This window comes from Hyperolius riggenbachi, chromosome 4 (genome assembly GCF_040937935.1).
Source record: "Hyperolius riggenbachi isolate aHypRig1 chromosome 4, aHypRig1.pri, whole genome shotgun sequence".
Classification (NCBI taxonomy): Eukaryota; Metazoa; Chordata; class Amphibia; order Anura; family Hyperoliidae; genus Hyperolius; species Hyperolius riggenbachi.
In genome coordinates, this window is record NC_090649.1 from 41,869,986 (window position 1) to 41,889,985 (window position 20,000).

General features: G+C 49.1%; 3 non-coding genes across 3 annotated transcripts; 1 reads left to right on the forward strand and 2 right to left on the reverse strand.

Moving 5' to 3' along the window:
• Positions 1-16,742: 16,742 nt before the first annotated feature.
• Positions 16,743-16,815, forward strand: TRNAK-CUU (transfer RNA lysine (anticodon CUU)). Its single transcript has one exon. It is a non-coding gene; the product is annotated as a tRNA-Lys (tRNA).
• Positions 16,816-18,158: 1,343 nt separating this feature from the next.
• On the reverse strand, positions 18,159-18,229 carry TRNAG-GCC (transfer RNA glycine (anticodon GCC)). The gene has a single exon. It is a non-coding gene; the product is annotated as a tRNA-Gly (tRNA).
• A 1,550-nt stretch (positions 18,230-19,779) lies between these two features.
• TRNAG-GCC (transfer RNA glycine (anticodon GCC)) lies at positions 19,780-19,850 on the reverse strand. The gene has a single exon. It is a non-coding gene; the product is annotated as a tRNA-Gly (tRNA).
• Between the last annotated feature and the right edge of the window lie 150 nt (positions 19,851-20,000).

Sequence of the window (20,000 nt, forward strand, 5' to 3'; positions counted from 1 at the left end):
TGCAATTCCCCATCAGATAGATGGGCCGATAGATCCTTTCCGACAGACACGATCGGATTTCCGTTCGGATTTCCGATCACTACTATGCAAATCCATCAGAAAAACGATCGGAAATCAGATCGGACCTGCCGGAAATCATCTGTTCGACCCATCTATCTGACAGGCATTGGTATGGTGTGTATTAGGCTTTGCACTCCAAAGGTGCTCACATAGCAGTATGAGGAGGGCACTCTGCACACGGCCTGAGATTTAGCTGAGAGGATTGAAAAAAAGGAAGTTGCTCTTTCCCTTAACTTGTTTTTAGATGAGGTACTTCCCAACAAAAGTTACAAACCAAAAAGCCTTTCAGTCCCGGCAAGCAAAAAAAGTGGTTGCTTTCATTTGACTTAAGTTTGTTACTACTTTTTTGTCTGTACTTTTAGTATGTTTTCTTAATTGCTAGGTGCTGGGAAAGCAAGTTGTAGGTAAGCTGACACAACATCTCAACATCTACTGTGAGAAAACTCAGGACAAAAGTAGAATGAATGAGGGCCTAGAGAGAACGCTCCAAATTTGAGCAAGGCCCTGAGTAGAGTGCAAAGACAACAAGGCAACAAGTTGTAAAACAACACCAGATGAGCAGATGCTGCTGACTTGGCATTTCCGAGGCTTTTCTAGACAGTTAAAAAGAAGCCTAATAGGGGGCGTGTCCGCCGGAAGTAGAGACTGGACGCTTGAATCCCTCGCTCCGTACTCCCCGATCTAACAAAGCGACTCTCCGCAATGCCACCCAAGCCTAACCCTCACGCTGAAGTGGAGGAAGAAGGGATGGACACAGACAGCATCCGAAAACGAAAGAAAACCACTTCTGTGCCCCGTAAACTCACAGAGTTCTTCTCCGGCTCCCGCAGAAGCACGAGCGGCTTCAATGATGGCGGCGGCTCAGACTCCACGAGGCGGAACAAGGGATCTTCCGCATCACTTCAGGAACCCTCCTCGTTCCCTGCAGAGCACAGAGGAAATGAAGCAGGCTCAGGTACCTCAACTCCAGACTCTGTCTCCCCTGACCTTAGGAGCCCTCTGAAAGCCAGACCACGGCTTGCACAGCCCCCACAGGAGACACACACTGACGACCTGTCAGATCATGAGGCCCTGCAGGACACCGATCCTGTACTAAACATAGAAGCCTTTCCAGCCTCAGACATAGCTCTCACGCAATCCTTAATGAAAGAAATGCTGATTGCTTTCAAACGCTCCTTACTTTCAGAAATCCTCCCCATAACGACCAATCTGCAAAAATCAGTAGATGACTTAGGAGAGAGAGTATCCCACACAGAAACACGTATGGAGGAACTCATCACAGAGCACAATAAAACAGTCGACTCAATCTCTGATCACAACAATGACATCGGATGGCTGAAAGCCAAGCTTGCTGACTCAGAGGATAGAAATAGGCGCTCCAACTTAAAATTTAGGGGTATAAACGAAAAGGTAACTCCGACTGAACTAAAACCCCTCCTGACCAAAATAGTTAAAGCCACAATACCAGGCCTGGCTGACTATCAGCTAATGATTGAAAGAGCCCACAGACTTCCTAGGCCTGCCGCTATCCCAGAAAACCTACCCCGAGATGTCATAGCCAAATTCCTATGCTTCACCACTAAGGAGAACCTCCTAGAAGCAATCAGGAAAAACGGATCTCTCCCAGACCCTTACAAGAACATACAAGTTTATCCTGACCTTTCGCAGGCCACTTTATCAGCCAGAAGAGCCCTTCAACCAATCACAAGAGCCCTCAGAAGCAATAGCATACAATATCGATGGGGCTTCCCAACTAAGCTACTAATTAATAAAGATGGCTCCACCCACATTATTAAATCACTGGAAGAAGGTCTGAAGTTACTCCAAAGCTGGAATATCACTCCACCACATCCACAACTCAAGTCCATCACAAAGTCCCCAGCCCAAAAACTTGCCTTGGAATGGCACACAGTTCATTAAAACAGGGGAGTACATTGTCATTTTCTCTTTGTCCCTCTTGTAGCGCTCTTTGCGCTAGCCCCCAATATGAGACGTAAGATCTCTCAGTCCTTCCCCACAGTCCCAGTTCTGTGGTTACCTTTAATATTAAAGTTCATAGTTGGTCACTTTGTTCCCTGTTTTCAGGTCCTCGTCTGGTTAACATGCTTCCTCCATCAGGTCAACCCCACAATCCTTGAAGACTCCGCTACACCTACAGCCCTCTTCCTACTCCTTTATGAAACTTAACATTCTCTCCATTAACGCCCACGGGCTGAACTCCCCTCAAAAGAGGGCCTTCCTCTGGTCTGAAGCAGTCAGATCCAATTCTGATATTGTAATGGCCCAAGAAACTCATTTTGCCGAAGGGAAAGTCCCCAAATGTTCCCACAAGAATTTTTCGTCTCCTCTTTTGAGCTGCTTTAGAAAGAAGAAGAGAGGGGTCCTTATTGCATTTCACAACAGACTGTCACCCTCCATCGACAAAATAATCAGAGACCCGCAAGGTAGATTTCTAGTGGTTGTTTGCTCTATTCTTGGAGTTAAGTATACATTGGCGTGCATTTATGCTCCCAACTCAGCGCAAGTCCCCTTCCTTAACAAATGCCTGGATAAAATAAATGCCATCAAAGTTGGTCACCTAATAATAGGAGGAGACTTTAATACATGTCTATTCCCCTCCCTGGACTCTTCCTACTCTGGTGGTCGTAAAATACCTTCACTGCTCAACAGGGCCGTATCTATTAAGAGGCACCCGTGGGCCGGTGCCATGGGCGGGTCCTCGGGGGGGGTGGCCACCTATAGTTCAATATTTTTTTTAATTTTTTATTTTTATTTTTTTATTCATAAACTTAAATTTTTTTTTTATTTTTTTTTTGGGCGGGGGGGGGGGGGGGGGGGGGGTGCGGGGGGAGCGGCGGAGAGCGCACCTACAGATGACGAGGGGAGCTCTCACCCCCGCCCTCCAGCACAGTGGCAGCGGCCGGCCAGGAGTCAGGACATGATCCTGGTCTCTGCATGCCGCCTCCTGGTCTAGTGACGTCACTAGACCAGTAGGCAGCATGCAGAGTTCAGGATCATGTCTGCCACTCTGCTGGAGGGCGGGAGCGAGTCGGGAGAAGCGTGAAGGATGCGCTGGCAATTGCAGCCCAGCTTCCCAGCCAGGAGCCAGCTCGCCCAGCCAGGTAGGTACCCAGCCAGCACACTGCCCAGCCAGGTACCCAGCCAGCCCACTGCCCAGCCAGGTACCCAGCCAGCCCGCATGCCCAGCCAGGTACCCAGCCAGCCCGCATGCCCAGCCAGGTACCCAGCCAGCCCGCATGCCCAGCCAGGTACCCAGCCAGCCCGCATGCCCAGCCAGGTACCCAGCCAGCCCGCATGCCCAGCCAGGTACCCAGCCAGCCCACATGCCCAGCCAGGTACCCAGCCAGCCCGCATGCCCAGCCAGGTACCCAACCAGCCCGCATGCCCAGCCAGGTACCCAGCCAGCCCGCATGCCCAGCCAGGTACCCAGCCAGCCCGCATGCCCAGCCAGGTACCCAGCCAGCCCGCATGCCCAGCCAGGTACCCAGCCAGCCCGCTGCCCATCCAGGTACCCAGCCAGCCCGCATGCCCAGCCAGGTACCCAGCCAGCCCGCATGCCCAGCCAGGTACCCAGCCAGCCCGCATGCCCAGCCAGGTACCCAGCCAGCCCGCATGCCCAGCCAGGTACCCAGCCAGCCCGCATGCCCAGCCAGGTACCCAGCCAGCCCGCTGCCCAGCCAGGTACCCAGCCAGCCCGCATGCCCAGCCAGGTACCCAGCCAGCCCGCATGCCCAGCCAGGTACCCAGCCAGCCCGCATGCCCAGCCAGGTACCCAGCCAGCCCGCATGCCCAGCCAGGTACCCAGCCAGCCCGCATGCCCAGCCAGGTACCCAGCCAGCCCGCTGCCCAGCCAGGTACCCAGCCAGCCCGCATGCCCAGCCAGGTACCCAGCCAGCCCGCATGCCCAGCCAGGTACCCAGCCAGCCCGCATGCCCAGCCAGGTACCCAGCCAGCCCGCATGCCCAGCCAGGTACCCAGCCAGCCCGCATGCCCAGCCAGGTACCCAGCCAGCCCGCATGCCCAGCCAGGTACCCAGCCAGCCCGCTGCCCAGCCAGGTACCCAGCCAGCCTGCTGCCCAGCCAGGTACCCAGCCAGCCCGCATGCCCAGCCAGGTACCCAGCCAGCCCGCATGCCCAGCCAGGTACCCAGCCAGCCCGCATGCCCAGCCAGGTACCCAGCCAGCCCGCATGCCCAGCCAGGTACCCAGCCAGCCCGCTGCCCAGCCAGGTACCCAGCCAGCCCGCTGCCCAGCCAGGTACCCAGCCAGCCCGCATGCCCAGCCAGGTACCCAGCCAGCCCGCTGCCCAGCCAGGTACCCAGCCAGCCCGCATGCCCAGCCAGGTACCCAGCCAGCCCGCATGCCCAGCCAGGTACCCAGCCAGCCCGCATGCCCAGCCAGGTACCCAGCCAGCCCGCATGCCCAGCCAGCCCACATGCCCAGCCAGATACCCAGCCAGCCCGCATGCCCAGCCAGGTACCCAGCCAGCCCGCATGCCCAGCCAGGTACCCAGCCAGCCCGCATGCCCAGCCAGGTACCCAGCCAGCCCGCATGCCCAGCCAGGTACCCAGCCAGCCCGCATGCCCAGCCAGGAACCCAGCCAGCCCGCTGCCCAGCCAGGTACCCAGCCAGCCCGCATGCCCAGCCAGGTACCCAGCCAGCCCACTGCCCGCTTTCCCAGCCAGCCCACTGCCCGCTTTCCCAGCCAGCCCACTGCCCGCTTTCCCGGCCAGCCCACTGCCCGCTTTCCCGGCCAGCCCACTGCCCGCTCGCCCAGCCAGGTACCAAGCCAGTCCACTGCCCGCTTTCCCAGCCAGGTACCCAGCCAACCCACTGCCCGCTCGCCCAGCCACCCAGCCTGCCCACTCGCCCAGCCTGGTACCCAGCCCACTGCCCGCTCGCTTAGCCAGGCAGTGGCTGGATAGTGTAATGGTTAAGGGCTCTGCCTCTGACACAGGAGACCTGGGTTCAAATCTCGGCTCTGCCTGTTCAGTAAGCCAGCACCTATTCAGTAAGGAGTTTCTTGGGCAAGTCTCCTTAACATTGCTACTGCCTACTGAGTGCGCACTAGTGGCTGCCTCGCAAGTGCTTTGAGTCCGACAGGAGAAAGGCGCTATACAAATACTTGAATTAATTACTCAGCCTGCCCACTGCTTGCTCACCCAGCTACCCAGCCAGCCCACTATCCGCTCAGCCAGGCCACTGGTGTTATGCTGCCCACTGTGTGATTTACTGCTGAAATGCTGCCCACGTTGTGATTATTTTCTGGTGAAATGTTGCCCACATTGCAATTATTCTCTGCTGAAATGTTGCCCACATTGCAATTATTCTTTGCTGAAATGTTGCCCACATTGTGATTATTTTCTGGTGAAATGTTGCCCACATTGCGATTATTTTCTGGTGAAATGTTGCCCACATTGTGATTATTTTCTGGTGAAATGTTGTCCACATTGCAATTATTCTCTGCTAAAATGCTGCACACATTGCGATTATTTTATGGTGAAACACTGCCACATTATGATTATTTGGCACCTATGGGGGGGGGGGGGGGCATCCAAATTCTCACAAGGGGGCCCATTGATTTCTAGTTACACCCCTGACTACTACCTAAACTGGGGATACCTATAGACCTGGATATCTATACTGGGGACACCTATAGTATGTCTACATTTGGACACCTATAGACCTGGCTACTGTACTTATACTAATTATTTATATAGCGCCAACATATTACGCAGCGCTGTACAGAGTATGTATTGTTTTGTCACATAACTGTCCCACAGAGGGGCTCACAATCTAATCCCTACCATAGTCATATGTCTATGTATGTATGTATCGTAGTCTAGGGCCAATTTTTAGGGGAAGCCAATTAACATTATACTTATCTGTATCGTATGTTGTTGGGATGTGGGAGGAAACCAGAGTGTCTTAAGGAAACCCACACAGACAAAGGGAGAACATACAAACTCCTTGCAGATGTTGACCTTGCTAGGATTCGAACCAGGAACACAGCGCTGCAAGGCGAGAGTGCTAACCACTACGCCACCATGCTGCCATACTACTGTACTATATTGTACTTACATCTTCTGCAGTACTTCACGGAGTACGTAGTCATGTCACTGACTATCCTCTGAGGAGCTTACAATCTAATTCTCCCATAGTCTAATGTCCTACCATATTATTAAAAATTTATATAGCACTGGCATCTTCTGCAGCACTTTGCAGAGAACAGTCATGTTACTGACTTTTCTCAGGGGAGCTCACACTCTAATACCTACCACTATTTTGTGCGAGAGAACACTGGCTAATGTGTGGGGTTTTTTTTTTTTTGGGGGGGGGACATTTCCTACTTGCTTTTTTAAGGTCACTTTACTCATACCCGGGGAGAAACCATGGCCCCACTGACTTTGGGCTGCACTCTTACTAGGATATTTTAATTGGCCACACCCACTGTGTTATGGACACGCCCACTGCATTCTGTGGCCACGCCCATTGTTCGCCGCGGCACGCGAACGTTCTCCTAGGGGGCGCCGTAGGTTTGGTGTGCCTAGGGGAGCCCAAACCCTAAATACAGCCCTGCTGCTCAATTGGTCACACAAAGAACAGTTGTTTGATCCATGGAGAGCTCTTCATAGCAATGAACGGGACTATACCTTCTATTCCCTAGTCCATAAAACCTACAGTAGAATTGACTTTTTTCTTCTCAACTCCTTTACTTTACAATATGCCTCCAACTGCTCAATAGGTCCGATATCCTGGTCTGATCATGCCCCCATTTTTCTATCCCTGGATATCCCTGATCGTCACATCAAGCACACGACTTGGAAACTTAATAACTCTCTTATTAACAATCCTGCTAATAGTGACCTCCTACAAAACCAACTGTCAGAATTTTTCCTCTTCAATGAAGTTGATCAAACTAACCCCTCCAGTGTTTGGAATGCACATAAAGCATACACGAGAGGTTTACTGATCAAGCTGGGAGCCAGACATAAACAAAATATTTACAAACAAACTGAAGACCTTTTACTCCAAATTAAAGAAAAAGAAAAGGCAAACATTAACAACCCTTCTACCTCAATCCAATTAGCCCTTTTCAACCTAAGACAGGAGCTAAGATTACTACTCTTGACTAAATATGAATGGTCAATAACCCAATCTAAATCCCTCTTTTACTCCCAAAACAATAAAGCAGGGAAATTATTAGCCCAAAAAATCAAAAACAAAAGAGCTAATCGCAACATTAAGTCGATCCTGCACCCCACCTCTGGCAAACTTATCACCAACCCTAAACTAATTGCAGATGCTTTCAGCGACTACTATAGTTCACTCTACAATCTAGCTAACGATCCCAAAACCCTCCAACCCACAACACAGACAATCAACGCCTTTTTAGAACCTCTCTCCCTACCCAAAATCTCAAACTCTCAATTAAACCATCTCAATACCCCCATTTCCCTCGAAGAAGTCTTCTCAGTTATAAAAAACCTCAAAAGCAATAAAGCCCCTGGCCCTGACGGTTTTACAAACGAATATTATCGTTCCTTTCGCAAAGTCTTGGCTCCCAGGCTGGTCAGCATGTTCAACGACATTATCACCACCAACACTACACCCAAAGAATTTCTAGCCGCCTCAATCTCGGTTATCCCTAAACCAGGGAAGGACCCTACCTGTGTAACCAATTATAGACCCATCTCCCTCCTAAATTCCGACACGAAAATATATGCCAAAATTTTGGCCAACCGACTATTTAACATTCTCCCCGAAATTATAGGGCCAGAGCAAGTAGGTTTCGTCAAGGGACGCCAAACTCTTGATGGTACAAGAAGGGTGATCGACCTAATGAGGCTGGCGGAAATCAAGCAAGTGCCTTCTCTGTATCTTACTTTGGATGCAGAGAAGGCATTTGATAGGGTGCACTGGTCCTTTCTACACCACACATTAAACGCATTTGGTATTACCGGTACCTTTGCCTCTGCCATATTAGCATTATACAAAAACCCCTCTGCATCGGTCAACCACGCGGGGTTTAACTCTCAGCCATTCAACATATCCAATGGCACCCGCCAGGGATGCCCTCTATCCCCCATTATATTTGTATTAATAATGGAGACCCTGGCGGAGGCCATTAGATCGAACCCAGACATTTCTGGATTACAAGTTGGAAGTCACAACCACAAAATCGGCCTATTTGCCGATGACGTTATTTTAACAATAACAGACCCTCTCCACTCATTAGAGCATATCATCTCCACTCTCAACACATTTGCCCAAGCCTCTTACTACAAAATTAACGAAGGAAAATCGCTGCTATTAGGGAAACATCTTGACACTCAAACAATTAGCACCTTATCAGAAAAATTTCCCTTCCCATGGACCAAAAATAACTTACCTTACCTAGGAATCACACTACCCAACCAGACAAAGGACCTCTATAAAACCAATTACCTTCCACTCATCTCCATGACCTCAAATGAAATATCCAAAATCACCAGAACAGAACTATCGCATGTAGGACGGGCAAATGCCTTTAAAATGATCATCCTACCCAAAATTCTTTATATCTTCAGAACAATACACATCCCGGTCCCGAAATCCTTTTTTAATAAAATTCAATCCTTATTAGCCTCCTTCTTCTGGAAAAAGAAAAAACATAGAATAGCTATTAACACTCTATACACACCAAAAAAAGACGGAGGCTTTGGCCTTCCCAACATTTATCTATACTATCAAGCTTCTCTACTAGAAACCTCTAAGCAATGGTGGTCCCCATCCTCACACAATCTCTGGGTTAAAGTAGAACAAGAACATCATAAAATGGAGCTCAGAGCCCTCCTCTCAGCTAGTGTTGGGCGAACAGTGTTCGCCACTGTTCGGGTTCTGCAGAACATCACCCTGTTCGGGTGATGTTCGAGTTCGGCCGAACACCTGACGGTGCTCGGCCAAACCGTTCGGCCATATGGCCGAACTAAGAGCGCATGGCCGAACGTTCCCCGAACGTTCGGCTAGCGCTGTGATTGGCCGAACGGGTCACGTGGTTCGGACCCGAACGCGCTCTGATTGGCCGAACTGTCACGTGGTTCGGGTAAATAAATACCCGAACCACGTCATATCTCCGCCATTTGTCTGTGGGTTTAGCTTTGGGTAGGCAGGCAGGGTAGTTCGCGCTCCAGCCACGCTAGCCAGGGTCCCCCCTGTCATTGTGTCACTGCTGGGAACAGTAGTACACCGCTTGCTCAGCCACACTATATAGCATTCTGTTTACTGCCACTCTGTGTACCTCGCTCAGCCACACTATATAGCATTCTGTTTACTGCCACTCTGTGTCTGCTGGGAATAGTAGTACACCGCTTGCTCAGCCACACTATATAGCATTCTGTTTACTGCCACTCTGTGTACCTCGCTCAGCCACACTATATAGCATTCTGTTTACTGCCACTCTGTGTCTGCTGGGAATAGTGGTACACCGCTCGCTCAGCCACACTATATAGCATTCTGTTCACTGTTCTGTGTCTGCTTGGAATAGTGGTACACCGCTCGCTCAGCCACACTATATAGCATTCTGTTTACTGTTCTGTGTCTGCTGGGAATAGTGGTACACCGCTCGCTCAGCCACACTATATAGCATTCTGTTTACTGTTCTGTGTCTGCTGGGAATAGTGGTACACCGCTCGCTCAGCCACACTATATAGCATTCTGTTCACTGTTCTGTGTTTGCTGGGAATAGTGGTACACCGCTCGCTCAGCCACACTATATAGCATTCTGTTCACTGTTCTGTGTCTGCTGGGAATAGTGGTACACCGCTCGCTCAGCCACACTATATAGCATTCTGTTTACTGTTCTGTGTCTGCTGGGAATAGTGGTACACCGCTCGCTCAGCCACACTATATAGCATTCTGTTTACTGTTCTGTGTCTGCTGGGAACAGTAGTACACCGCTCGCTCAGCCAGAGTATATAGCATTGTGTTTACTGCCACTCTGTGTACACCGCTCAGCCAGACTATATACCATTGTTTACTGACACTCTGTGTACACCGCTCAGCCAGACTATATACCATTGTTTACTGACACTCTGTGTACACCGCTCAGCCAGACTATATACCATTGTTTACTGCCACTCTGATTCTGCTGGGAACAGTAGTACACCGCTCGCTCAGCCAGACTATATACCATTGTTTACTGACACTCTGTGTACACCGCTCAGCCAGACTATATACCATTGTTTACTGCCACTCTGACTCTGCTGGGAACAGTAGTACACCGCTCGCTCAGCCAGACTATATACCATTGTTTACTGACACTATATAGCAGACTATATAGCATTGTGTGTACACCGCTCAGCCAGACTATATACCATTGTTTACTGACACTCTGTGTACACCGCTCAGCCAGACTATATACCATTGTTTACTGCCACTCTGATTCTGCTGGGAACAGTAGTACACCGCTCGCTCAGCCAGACTATATACCATTGTTTACTGACACTATATAGCAGACTATATAGCATTGTGTGTACACCGCTCAGCCAGACTATATACCATTGTTTACTGACACTCTGTGTACACCGCTCAGCCAGACTATATACCATTGTTTACTGCCACTCTGATTCTGCTGGGAACAGTAGTACACCGCTCGCTCAGCCAGACTATATACCATTGTTTACTGACACTCTGTGTACACCGCTCAGCCAGACTATATACCATTGTTTACTGCCACTCTGATTCTGCTGGGAACAGTAGTACACCGCTCGCTCAGCCAGACTATATAGCATTGTGTTTACTGCCACTCTGTGTACACCGCTCAGCCACACTATATAGCATTGCATACTCTGCCAGTCAGTGTGTATATTGCTGGGATCAGTAATACTCCACTCACCGTCAACCACTATATGAGCTCAACATGAGTTCCCCAGAGACCTCCGCTGTGAGCAGCACTCCCAACAACAGCAACAGCCAACGCCCCACGCAAGCTATAACATCCACCCCAGCAGCCAGTGGTCAGCAGCAGCCCTCCCCGGAGGAGAACGTTGTGTCCATCAGTCCGTCGCCAGAGCGATTAATGAGGGCTGCCATTGAGGAGATGATGGGGCCTGATGTGGAGGAGGAGGTCTGGCTCAGGCCAGCATCCCAAGTTAATGTTGAGGACGATGAGGGGTCTGTGTCTGGGGATGTTGGGGTGGCAGAGGTGGTGGGTGGGTCAGACTCAGGAGAAGAGTTGTATGATGAGGATGATGATCGGGACCATCTGTATGTGCCTCAGAGTCCGACCCCGGAAAACATGTTGTATCGTGTGTTTAGGTACTAAAATCTGCGTTCCCTCCCAGTAGTGTTGGGCGAACAGTGTTTGCCACTGTTCGGGTTCTGCAGAACATCACCCTGTTCGGGGTGACTATATAGCAGACTATATAGCATTGTGTTTAATGCCACTCTGTGTACACGGCTCAGCCACACTATATAGCATTGTGTTTACTTCCACTCTGTGTCTGCTGGGAACAGTAGTACACCGCTCACCCGCCACTGTATAGCATTGTGCTCTGTGTCACTGCTGACAATAGTGGTACACCGCTCACCCACCACTGTATAGCATTTCTGTACTGCCACTGTACTGCTGCCAGTCAGCGTGTACTTTAAGGATAAGTGAAATGAGGAAGAAATCCGGTGAAAGAGGGAGGGGCAAGGGAAGAGGTGTTTCCCCTGACGGTTCACGTACAGGCCACAGGGGAGCACCCAAGAAAACCCACTCAATACTGCCCATGTTGTCCAGGACAACAACCCTCACAGATCCAAAAGAACAGGACCAGATAATTACTTGGATGACCTCTCAAGCGTCCAGCAGTGGGTTAAGCAGCACCAGCACATCACGCACGAGGTCCGAGTCCTCAGCCAGTTAAAGTCTGGGCTTTCTTTGAAGACTGCACTGAGGATGTTACCATGGCGATTTGCAAGGTGTGCAAGACCCGCCTGAGCAGGGGGAAAAGTATTAACAACCTCTCCACCACCAGCATGAGCCGCCACATTCTATCCAAACATCCCACTCTGTGGGCAAACGCGGCAGGACAGGGTACCACCAGCAACACTGCCTCCCTTGGGTTCACCAGACTCACCACCAGACCCGCCTCAGCAGCAGCAGTAGCCCAGCCATTGCGTGGTTCACAACATTCACAAACATCAGACGATGCTGACACTGTCACTTTCCGGACTAGTGCTCTTGAGGTCTCCCAGTGTTCATCAAACACAACAACCAACAGCCCTTCGGTGTGCAGCGCTACGGTTGAGTTGTCTGTCTCTGAGATGTTTGAGCACAAGAGGAAATTGCCAGCAAATGACCCCCGGGCCGTGGCAGTAACAGCCAGCCAGCATAGCCAAGCTTCTGGCCTGCGAAATGCTGCCATATCGAGTGGTGGAGACAAACAGCTTCAAGGGCATGATGTCAGTGGCCATCCCACGTTACGTGGTTCCCAGCCGCTACCACTTTGCGCGCTCTGCAGTGCCTGAGTTGCATGAGCACGTGGTCAGCTAAATAACCCGAAGCTTGAAGAATGCCGTTGCCTGCAAGGTTCACCTCACCACTGACACCTGGACGAGTGCGTTCGGCCAGGGTCGATACATCTCCCTTACCGCGCACTGGGTGAACCTTGTGGAGCCTGGCAGCGATTCCTCACCTGCTACGGCGCGGGTGTTGCCCACGCCGCAAACAGCTGGATAACAACAGCAGCACCTACCTCTCTGACTCCTTCTCCTCCAACGCATCTCAAAGCTGTACCTCATCCGGAAATGCTAACCCAGCACCAGCAGCAGTAGGATCGTGGAAGCAGTGCAGCACAGCTGTTGGCATGCGTCAGCAAGCGTTGCTGAAGCTGATCTGCCTTGGGGATAAGCAGCACACAGGGGAGGAAATTTGGAGGGGAATAAAGGAACAGACGGATTTGTGGCTGGCACCGCTGGACCTGAAACCGGGCATGAAGCTAGACACCTGGCACGAACTGGCAATGTACACAATAGAGGTGCTGGCTTGCCCGGCAGCCAGCGTTATGTCGGAACGCTGTTTCAGTGCTGCCGGAGGCATCATCACAGATCGGCGTATCCGCCTCTCCACAGAAAATGCAGACCGTCTGACTCAAATTAAAATGAATCAATCCTGGATTGGAAACGACTACGCAACACTCCTGGACCCCAACCAAGTAACATGACCGATGAACATCTGGGATGGTTTAGCGTTTCCGGTCCCTGTTTATTGAACCTCTCATCTGTATTACATTTATGACTGCATGGCGGCAAAAAGCATTGCTGCTATATCCGCACGCTTTTTGTCCTCATGCAAGGCCTGGGTTGTTGTGTCTCACAAAGCGTGGCCTTCTCCTCCTGCGCCTCCTCCTGTTCCATCACGTGTGCTGCTGCTGCTGCTGCTGCTGCTGGGTTACCGTTGCCGGTCCCTGTTTATGGAACCTCTTATCTTTATTACATTTATGACTACATGGCGGTACAAAGCATGCTATCCGCACGCTTTTTGTCCTCATGCAAGGCCTGGGTTGTTGTGTCTCACAAAGCGTGGCCTTCTCCTCCTGCGCCTCCTCCTGTTCCATCACGTGTGCTGCTGCTGCTGCTGCTGCTGCTGGGTTACCGTTGCCGGTCCCTGTTTATGGAACCTCTTATCTTTATTACATTTATGACTACATGGCGGTACAAAGCATGCTATCCGCACGCTTTTTGTCCTCATGCAAGGCCTGGGTTGTTGTGTCTCACAAAGCGTTGCCTTCTCCTCCTGCGCCTCCTCCTGTTCCATCACGTGTGCTGCTGCTGGGTTAGCGTTGCCGCGTGGTCCCTGTTTATTGAACCACTTATCTTTATTACATTTATGACTGCATGGTGGTACAAAGCATGCTATCCGCACGCTTCTTGTCCTCATGCAAGGCCTGGGTTGTTGTGTCTCAAAGCGTGGCCTTCTCCTCCTGCGCCACCCTCCTCCTGTTCCATCACGTGTGCTGCTGCTGGGTTAGCATTACCGGTCCCTTTTCCTGGAACCTCTTATATGTATTACATTTATGACTGCATGCCGACAAAAAGCATGTTACCTGTGCAAAGAAAACAGACATTTCCCGCATTTAAAAGACAGTTTTCCCTTTGAAACTTTAAAATCGATTTTCTCAAAAACTATAAGCTCTTTTTGCTAAATTTTTTTTTCCTCTTGTACCCACTCCCAAGGTGCACATACCCTGTAAATTTGGGGTATGTAGCATGTAAGGAGGCTTTACAAACCACAAAAGTTCGGGTCCCCATTGACTTCCATTATGTTCGGAGTTCGGGTCGAACACCCGAACATCGCGGCCATGTTCGGCCTGTTCGGCCCGAACCCGAACATCTAGATGTTCGCCCAACACTACTCTCAGCAATCGCATTAAACCTACCCTATTCTTTACCCCAACTTCCCTCTATGACCGCCACCATAAAAGTATGGAAAACCGTCTGCTCCACCCAATCCCCTAATCCTGATCACATCCAACTAAAAATTCCAATCTCCTTACTCCAGTACTATATCCCCAATCTCTCCACCAAAACTTGGTCCAAAGCAGGCATCAATCTCATTAACAACCTGCTGGAAGATAATACTATCAAATCATTTCCAAAACTAGAGTCCCAATATAAACTCCCAAAAGAGGACTTCTTTAAATACGCCCAACTCTCGCACCTCTTCCCCAAGAAACAGATCACAATCCCCTCTCTGCCCAGATCACTGCATGCTCATCTTCACTCCGACCTGCAGCTCAAAAAAAGGTATTTCATTTTGGTATGATTTCCTCATACACACTAATCCCAACCCCCTTCAAAAGTACGCATCTCACTGGTCAAAAGAAATAGGTTATGACATAGACATCAACCAAATAATTAAAGCCAACTACACCATCACTAAGACCTCCTCCAACATCCTACACTGGGAAACTCTCCAAAAAATCACCCTGAATTGGTACTTAACTCCAATCTCCCTCTCCAAATTTGCTCCCCAAAACTCTAACCTATGCTGGAGGAACTGCAAATCCACAGGTTCTCTCTTACACATATTATGGGAGTGCCCCCCAGCGCAAATTTTATGGGGTAAAATAAGGAAATTAATAGAACAAATTCTGGGATATGAATTTATAATCCCCCCTGAGCTTGCATTGCTCCACATAGGAATTAACTCATTCCCAGCAACTTCCCGCACCTCAATCTCCCACTTAATCTGTGCTACCAGACAAGCTCTCCTACAACAATGGGGCTCCCCCATAATCCCTCCCCTCCCAAAAATAAGGGCACTTGCCCTCAACAATTTAAAGCTTGAACTCATCTTCAAGAAAAATCAAGATACAAACAAATCCCTTCACACAATATCTCATTTAGACCTATCAAACCTATAAAGGCAAAACAAAACAACATTAAAGCCTACTACAACAGACAGACCTGAAATACAGGAGGCCAGGTTATTTTATACATGGTGACTACTTCCAACAGACATCTCTTGTTAATGTTGCTAAAAATTTCTTTCGTTTCTGTTCTCTTTTGAACTTTAGTTACTATATACAGTCGTTTAAAACCCCTTCCCCTGGTTCCCTCCCCCTCCCCTTCCCTTCCCCTTCTCATGTCTACCCATGGGTATACCTAGTCCTACTTCCCTGGTATACCACCAAGACACCTCATCATCCTCAACCAGCTCTATCAAACGACCGAGTAATTCCTTACTCACTTTCAAAGCCCACTATGAGCCAATCAACCATCTAAAGCCCCCTCCCTCCCTTAGAGCAAGCTGCAGGTAGATGGCTTTGCCCCTGCAGCCAATAATAATAACCCCCTCTACAAACTATCATTACTAAGGTCTGACAGTCAGGACACACCTTTCCCTCTCACCGTACACCATTACTCAAACTACTAAAACCCCTCATTAGTTCCTCAGCAACCCCAGACCCTGGTTGAGAACAATCAAAGGTTATCTCTCCAACTAAATCATTATTATCTTACTTTAATAATCCACTGTCATACTCTGTTATATTATTAGATTCTGTTACAATGTTATACCACATGCTAATTATCAGTAGTTTCAAATCTACAATTGTTATCTAAACTGTTATTACTCTCAACGATAAGCTGTACTGTTATAAAATTCAATAAAAATTTATTGAAAAAAAAAAAAAAAAAAAAAGAAGCCTAATAGGTGAGTACTGGAGAGGGAGTGATGCTGCACGTCACTGGCACTGCTAGAAGACATGCAAGGCCTTTGGGCACGCAAGTGTCCCAAGGCTGCTTTAACTTGTGTGTCTTAGAGTCATGTTTGCTGGGTACTAGTGTCCCTCTTCTCGACTGTCAGCCAGCACTGTGGCCAAGTGCCACGGTGACTCTTGCAAATGTCCTTAAATGGCTTCTGGCCTGCAGAGATGTCTTAAACTTGAGAAGTGCAAAGTGTGGAGGTGTGCCAAAATCCTAGCATTTGCATTGGCCGGGAATCTAACCCAGGCCTTCCGCGTGGCAGGCAAGAATTCTACCACTGAACCACCAATGCCTTGCCCTGTTGCTCGGTGCTGAAAAACGTGGCCAGCCAAATCAGGCCATACAAGATTGCCTTCTTCTGTGCGGATGGCAAAGGTGAGGCTGGCGCCATTTTGCAATTTTTGACATTTCAGCTCAAGCAAGCAAGCCCGGCTAGCTCAGTCGGTAGAGCATGAGACTCTTAATCTCAGGGTCGTGGGTTCGAGCCCCACGTTGGGCGATCAAAGCTTCTCCTTTTACTTTCTACTAGGCAGAGCTCCTCCAAAACGATTACAAACCATCACCAGGCCATCACTTCCTCTTTCACATGCCACTCCCCACTCCCTTTGCTAACAAACGAAAATGTCATCTCAGCTTTCCCCTTCACTTTTACTCACACAACCTCTTTTAACAACTTTTCAGCAAAAGTGCTTCACCACCCCAAGAAAGAGAAAAACACTCCTTCTTACAATCTTACTCATCTTTCCTATACTACTTTTCTTATCTGCTTTTCCCAGATTTCCGTTGGCTTTACTCCAGTCCTTTTGTCAAGGAGAGACTTACAATCAATCACTTGACAAGGAACAACCACCTGAAAGATACTCATTCTCGTATGCCTGGTGCACACCATGCAATTCCCCATCAGATAGATGGGCCGATAGATCCTTTCCGACAGACACGATCGGATTTCCGTTCGGATTTCCGATCACTACTATGCAAATTCATCAGAAAAACGATCGGAAATCAGATCGGACCTGCCGGAAATCATCTGTTCGACCCATCTATCTGACAGGCATTGGTATGGTGTGTATTAGGCTTTGCACTCCAAAGGTGCTCACATAGCAGTATGAGGAGGGCACTCTGCACACGGCCTGAGATTTAGCTGAGAGGATTGAAAAAAAGGAAGTTGCTCTTTCCCTTAACTTGTTTTTAGATGAGGTACTTCCCAACAAAAGTTACAAACCAAAAATCCTTTCAGTCCCGGCAAGCAAAAAAAGTGGTTGCTTTCATTTGACTTAAGTTTGTTACTACTTTTTTTTCTGTACTTTTAGTATGTTTTCTTAATTGCTAGGTGCTGGGAAAGCAAGTTGTAGGTAAGCTGACACAACATCTCAACATCTACTGTGAGAAAACTCAGGACAAAAGTAGAATGAATGAGGGCCTAGAGAGAACGCTCCAAATTTGAGCAAGGCCCTGAGTAGAGTGCAAAGACAACAAGGCAAAAAGTTGTAAAACAACACCAGATGAGCAGAAGCTGCTGACTTGGCATTTCCGAGGCTTTTCTAGACAGTTAAAAAGAAGCCTAATAGGTGAGTACTGGAGAGGGAGAGATTCTGCACGTCACTGGCACTGCTAGAAGACATGCAAGGCCTTTGGGCACGCAAGTGTCCCAAGGCTGCTTTAACTTGTGTGTCTTAGAGTCATGTTTGCTGGGTACTAGGGTCCCTCTTCTCGACTGTCAGCCAGCACTGTGGCCAAGTGCCACGGTGACTCTTGCAAATGTCCTTAAATGGCTTCTGGCCTGCAGAGATGTCTTAAGCTTGAGAAGTGCAAAGTGTGGAGGTGTGCCAAAATCCTAGCATTTGCATTGGCCGGGAATCGAACCCAGGCCTCCCGCGTGGCAGGCGAGAATTCTACCACTGAACCACCAATGCCTTGCCCTGTTGCTCGGTGCTGAAAAACGTGGCCAGCCAAATCAGGCCATACAAGATTGCCTTCTTCTGTGCGGATGGCAAAGGTGAGGCTGGCGCCATTTTGCAATTTTTGACATTTCAGCTCAAGCAAGCAAGCCCGGCTAGCTCAGTCGGTAGAGCATGAGACTCTTAATCTCAGGGTCGTGGGTTCGAGCCCCACGTTGAGCGATCAAAGCTTCTCCTTTTACTTTCTACTAGGCAGAGCTCCTCCAAAACGATTACAAACCATCACCAGGCCATCACTTCCTCTTTCACATGCCACTCCCCACTCCCTTTGCTAACAAACGAAAATGTCATCTCAGCTTTCCCCTTCACTTTTACTCACACAACCTCTTTTAACAACTTTTCAGCAAAAGTGCTTCACCACCCCAAGAAAGAGAAAAACACTCCTTCTTACAATCTTACTCATCTTTCCTATACTACTTTTCTTATCTGCTTTTCCCAGATTTCCGTTGGCTTTACTCCAGTCCTTTTGTCAAGGAGAGACTTACAATCAATCACTTGACAAGGAACAACCACCTGAAAGATACTCATTCTCGTATGCCTGGTGCACACCATGCAATTCCCCATCAGATAGATGGGCCGATAGATCCTTTCCGACAGACACGATCGGATTTCCGTTCGGATCTCCGATCACTACTATGCAAATCCATCAGAAAAACGATCGGAAATCAGATCGGACCTGCCGGAAATCATCTGTTCGACCCATCTATCTGACAGGCATTGGTATGGTGTGTATTAGGCTTTGCACTCCAAAGGTGCTCACATAGCAGTATGAGGAGGGCACTCTGCACACGGCCTGAGATTTAGCTGAGAGGATTGAAAAAAAGGAAGTTGCTCTTTCCCTTAACTTGTTTTTAGATGAGGTACTTCCCAACAAAAGTTACAAACCAAAAAGCCTTTCAGTCCCGGCAAGCAAAAAAAGTGGTTGCTTTCATTTGACTTAAGTTTGTTACTACTTTTTTTTCTGTACTTTTAGTATGTTTTCTTAATTGCTAGGTGCTGGGAAAGCAAGTTGTAGGTAAGCTGACACAACATCTCAACATCTACTGTGAGAAAACTCAGGACAAAAGTAGAATGAATGAGGGCCTAGAGAGAACGCTCCAAATTTGAGCAAGGCCCTGAGTAGAGTGCAAAGACAACAAGGCAAAAAGTTGTAAAACAACACCAGATGAGCAGATGCTGCTGACTTGGCATTTCCGAGGCTTTTCTAGACAGTTAAAAAGAAGCCTAATAGGTGAGTACTGGAGAGGGAGAGATGCTGCACATCACTGGCACTGCTAGAAGACATGCAAGGCCTTTGGGCACGCAAGTGTCCCAAGGCTGCTTTAACTTGTGTGTCTTAGAGTCATGTTTGCTGGGTACTAGGGTCCCTCTTCTCGACTGTCAGCCAGCACTGTGGCCAAGTGCCACGGTGACTCTTGCAAATGTCCTTAAATGGCTTCTGGCCTGCAGAGATGTCTTAAGCTTGAGAAGTGCAAAGTGTGGAGGTGTGCCAAAATCCTAGCATTTGCATTGGCCGGGAATCGAACCCGGGCCTCCCGCGTGGCAGGCGAGAATTCTACCACTGAACCACCAATGCCTTGCCCTGTTGCTCGGTGCTGAAAAACGTGGCCAGCCAAATCAGGCCATACAAGATTGCCTTCTTCTGTGCGGATGGCAAAGGTGAGGCTGGCGCCATTTTGCAATTTTTGACATTTCAGCTTAAGCAAGCAAGCCCGGCTAGCTCAGT